General features: G+C 44.0%; 1 pseudogene; it reads right to left on the bottom strand.

Moving 5' to 3' along the window:
- Positions 1-3,496: 3,496 nt before the first annotated feature.
- Positions 3,497-3,613, bottom strand: LOC126482441 (5S ribosomal RNA; annotated as a pseudogene).
- Positions 3,614-5,532: the final 1,919 nt, after the last annotated feature.

Here is a 5,532-nt window from a genome sequence, read left to right as displayed (position 1 = left end):
GGCGCGCAAATGTTCACTGTGCGTGTGCGAGTCTGGGGACCTGCCAAGAGAGGGGGAGGAGGATGGGGAGTGGGAGAGCGAGAGGGGAGAGCAGAGATGCCACGGGCAGGGGAGATAGGGGGAGGGAGGAAGGGGGAGGGGAAGCCCAGGGGAAGAGGGGTTGAGGGAGAGGACAGGGGAAAAGGAAAGAGAAGGGAAGGGAAGAGAAGGGAGGGAGGGTGCCTAAAGGAAAGGACACCGGAAGTTGGGGGTGGGGCAGGGTCAAAGTTGATAGGAGGGGTAGATGGAGGGGAGGAGGACATCATCAGGAAGGGGGAGCTGGTGGAAGCCACCTTGGGAGAGGGTAAGGAGGGTTGAGAGATGGAGACCGGGTGGGACATGGGAATACAGGTGCGGCAGCAGGTGGGGGTGGGAGAGGATTGGGGAGACTAGCGGGTGAGGAGGATCGAGCTTATGGGAGGTGTACAGGATCCATATCCTTTCAAGGAAAAGGAGGAGGTGGGGGAAGGGGATGAGATCGTACAGGATCCGCGTGGGGGAGAGGAGACGGATGCGATAGGCGAGGTGGAGAGCATGGCGTTCAAGGATTTGGAGGGATTTATAAAAGGTAGGGGGGGCGGAGATCCAAGCATAACAAGCATAACAAAGGATAGGGCAGATGAGGAAAAGCCGTGTACCCGGCGTGTTTATATCTACTTCAGTGGGTCGTGTGCATGACACGTGTTTTCATTTACGTATTCTGACACACAGATGGCCGTCTATTGATCGATTTTCACACTATTTTTTTCTTCTGCCATACGTTTTTCCCCTTCTCCGATAATGTTCCGTTGCAATTTGACGTCATTCTGGCCAGTGGTGTTATTTCTACATAGTTTTGGAAGTTTAATTTTAATTATAATCAGCCTGTTGTTCGTTTACTTATTTTTCACCCTACATCTCTTGTGTTTCTTCTTCCGTTCTTCCGCCTATCTCGTAATTCTTCGAGAATGCTTCTCAGTAAATAAGTTGTTAAGTGTGTTTCGAGCCTATGCGCTATCTGAATGATTTGAATGATTAGCTATGCCAGTTCCTTTATATTTTCCTGCGTTTCTGTTAGCCTTTTGTTACTGTCCTTCATCGATGCGGCTAAGTCCATCTTTTGAGACTATTGTCATTCATTCTATGTAAGTGACGATAAATTTATAATTCCCGTTTCCTGACTGCATCTGTGATTTTTTTTCTCTAACTTGTTACATTTCTTTCATTTCTTGTTATACACATTCCATTTTCACGTTTTGGTTCTACGAGTTTCGTCAGACTCTTTCTTTTTATCGATGTTTTTCATTTGCGACCTGTCACCAGTTATCATACTTCAGATGCATGAAGCACTTCTTCCCTCATGACTGTATTACAGTTTCGTAGTTTTACGTCTTCTGACAGAAATCTTTCACTGTATTTGTTGCAAGTGGAGCCTGTACACTCTATACAGTTTTGCAATTACTTGTTTGTGAGATTTCGAAATTTATCTCTGCCGGTTCAATAATCTGACATAAATATTTGAATTTGTACACTTTTGAGATTTTCCTGAACCTGATGATTGATTATTTAATCCTGGTCCGATTCCTTCCACATAGCTCATCTCCTAGAACGAGTCGACTTTTTACCGCTGTTTCATGTATTTCTTTAGACTGAATTGTTTCTCTTCTTTATTATAGAGGACTGCAACTCATCAGCAAATGTTCGGCAATGAAGATGAACTTTGTTTTGGAGACATCTTCCAATAATTATACACTTCTATACAATTCACCACTTTCTAATAGGCAGTTTACGAACTATGATTAGAATCGTGGCAATATCGGTCTATAGCTTAGCAGATTTTCGAAAAACAATTCTTTCTTGAGCTCCACCATGAGTCTGGGGATTAGAGATGCGTGAAAATCTCTCTCTTATGAATCTGGTGTTCTTGGAGGAAGCTCGACATGACGGCAATGGGAAGAGGTAGTGTGTGAGAAATGCTGCGAAAGTCACGGTAGACTCAATGTCATAGCGAGAGTACATTGTTAAGTGGAAAAATACAAATCAAGTACATCAGTGCTTGAACTAGAAGGAAAATGAAATATGGCTCTAACAGAACACTGTTTTAACCGAAAACGAATTCATTTTTTAGTCGGTATGTTAAAAGACGGACTTGATTAGGCGTAGTCCAGTTACCTAAAAGTGCGAAATGCATGAAATTAACTAGTGTAATCTCTAACGTAACACTTCTTCATGCTTTTTTTCTTCCTGAGACACTGAGGAAGGATCACAAGCTGTCAAACTTCGATTCAGTGTGATTATTTCAGAATTATCCGCAGAGGTGGACGAGAGCAAGGAATAATTTGAATTTATTACGTTGAAAATATCGAGACTGGTGAAGCACTGTTAACTCTTTTACGGTGGTAAATTATCAGTGCAGCGAACGGTGATCAACCACGAGAAGTTTTGTTGGTGGGAGAAGCCATTTAAAGACGATTGAAATGGAAATCAGCCTTCTATTGAAATAGCTGATTGTCATAGAGACGCAACTGACTGTTTAGCCCAGAAGGATTACTAAATTTTGCTGTTTCTAAGTAACCGAGGAAAGTTTCAAGGCCGGCCGCGGTGGCCGTGCGGTTCTAGCGCTGCAGTCCGGAACCGCGGGGCTGCTACGGTCGCAGGTTCGAATCCTTCCTCGGGCATGGTTGTGTGTGATGTCCTTAGGTTAGTTAGGTTTAAGTAGTTCTAAGTTCTAGGGGACTGATGACCTAAGATGTTAAGTTCCATAGTGCTCAGAGCCATTTGAACCAAAGTTTCAAGGTGGACTACCTTAGCAGTACAGATACGTTTATCAATGATTGACTTCTCGTCGCTGAGGTACACAGTCATGTAAAATTTTATAAAGGACATATATTTGCCTTTGACTGTAAACATATTTATTCATAAAATCCACTATTGCAATTTCGGCTTTTTGTCCATTATCAAGTGTAGTACTGTGAAAAATGTTTCAGCATTTGCCAAAACTTCAACAAATACTTGATGTGTGTATATGTCATTATCACCTCCATACGCTGAGTACCTCGCATTGTTGCAATTGTTCACATAAATTTATATATCGTCTACTCCTTATGTTTGTATCGTTACGTCCATGTTTTGAGAATTTGGCGTTATATTGACAAATAACCATATCAGATACTTTCTATTTTGTCATGTGATGAAATACAATTTCAGCGTACTGCGCTTGGTAATGGTCACACGGGCAGAATTACGTAAGTGGATTTTATGACTAAATATTAGAAAGCACTCCGTCTTCAGCCCACAAGTGGCCCATCGGGACCATCCGACCGCCGTATCATCCTCAGCTGAGGATGCGGATAGGAGGGGCGTGTGGTCAGCACACCGCTCTCCCGGTCGTTATGATGGTTTTCTTTGACCGGAGCCGCTACTATTCGGTCGAGTAGCTCCTCAAGTGGCATCACGAGGCTGAGTGCACCCCGAAAAATGGCAACAGTGCATGGCGGCTGGATGGTCACCCATCCAAGTTCCGGCCACGCCCAACAGGGCTTAACTTCGGTGATCTCATGGGAACCGGTGTATCCACTGTGGCAAGACCGTTGCCTATGACTAAATATTAGCAGAATAGAAATGCAGAAAACACGGGTCCAAAAACAATTTATTGGACAGACCAAAGCGAGACAATAATACAATCTCGAAAAGAACAACCCACTCGAGCCCAACTGCGGATCGTCATAAGTTCAAAGTAACAATTAATAATAATAATAATAATAATAATAATAATAATAATAATAGAAAAGACCCCACTCATCACGGGGAGCGAACATAATAAACAGTTCTGCAATACCAAGAGGTTTGTCGGCCATACCAAGTCCATTGAGAAGAGATCAGCCAGCTAGAAGAGGCGTCTGGCCGTGGCTATCGGGCCGGCAGCTCTGTATCCTTCCAAGAGGTGCGTCAAACTACCTTTTGCCGGCAGAACGCCGCCTTATAAAATCCATTGGTGGAGGTATCTGCCTGGCGTGTCAAAGTAGTTTCTGGGCTAGTTACTACCTCTGGTGAAGCTGTTCTGCAGGCTCTATGAACAGGTAACGGTCCCTGTCCGCCGTTGGTGGAGACCTGGTGTTGTGTTGTGGCCGCCGGTAAATATTTGTGTTGACAACACAGACGACATAGCTTTTTCTGGCGAATATACGGCCTGTGATGCAGGCACCCCGTGTTGGTTGGACGTGAAGTGGGTTGCCGATGCAATAGTCGCTATGGTGTATGAAGTGGGCGGCCACAGCAATGACATCCTCTAAAAAACAGTTGATTCCTCTTCAGCACCTACAGAGGAAGAAAACAACATTGATCGTCCTTAGTTTTAGAGATGAAGCGGCGGTAACACGCACATATGCAAGCACAGACACAGATACACATGCAGCATGATCAGCAGCAAATTTGGTAAGCGTTTTATAAGCACTTAAACATGTAATATCTATTAAAATGGCGTACACAAATCAGAATAAGAAAAACCAAACCTTGTCGTTTATTGTCATCTGTTATGCACTCATTATCTAATGAAAAGCATAACACTAATAAGAATATAGAAAGAAAAATAACAATGCCCTGAGGTATCGTTACCTAGGTATGATAAAAAGATGAGATTCAACTGGCACCAATTTCTCCTTATATGCTTTTTAAAATCTATCTGTTTTCTAAAATCCCTCTATTTTCAAAAGTTTTACACAGAATAATATAAAAGCAACGTTTTTATTTCCATTACAGACTAAACTGTTAAAAATTAGGAAGAAAGAAATAAGTTGACTCGCGAAAACAACGATATTCCAAGTGAACTGTCAAAGAAAATATTCGATACCAAAAAGTAAGCCTGTCGATACTTTTTCCGTGTCCCTACACGTAGTGGGTATAGCTGTTTCCATTAAATTCTGTAAATCTTCTGAGCTGTTGAACGTGGCATGTTCCAGAACGGACCTCCAGTAACTTCGCGTGAACTTGCTCGGCCCTGCAGTGGGCTACGCACATACACAAGTGGTACTGTCGTTTGCAGAGAAGAACAGGTGTCCACGTTACGAGAGTTTTGCAAACTCCAGCGCAACTCTTCCGGTCCTCTCCGTCCAGCGGCCGACCGGCAACCGTCACGTTTCCCTGTGCGGCGTCTCGGCGCCGGCTGCCGACTTTCGCTTTCTCTGTCTTGCTGGCCCTCCTAATGTTGCAGCCATTAGGCCCACCTCGTCCGGCATCTTACAGCTTTCTCTTACACGACACGAACCTGCTTAGGGAACTCGATTTTCGGGAACCGGATCCATTTCAAGCCTGACTGTGCCTCGTGTACCAGGCAAGTCGTTTTAGAATTACTACATTTTGCAGCTCCCGGCTGAGAATAATGGGGTAGCGCCGCACTTCAGACACTGGACTCGCATTCTTGAGGATGGGGGTTCGATTCTGCTTTCCACCACCTTCGTATAGGTTTTCCACGGCTTCCCTGAAGCATTTAAAGGGGACCTTCATGAAATTGACCGA

The sequence above is a fragment of the Schistocerca serialis genome, chromosome 5, assembly GCF_023864345.2.
Source record: "Schistocerca serialis cubense isolate TAMUIC-IGC-003099 chromosome 5, iqSchSeri2.2, whole genome shotgun sequence".
Taxonomy (NCBI): domain Eukaryota; kingdom Metazoa; phylum Arthropoda; class Insecta; order Orthoptera; family Acrididae; genus Schistocerca; species Schistocerca serialis.
This window is presented reverse-complemented; position numbering and strand designations above follow the sequence as displayed.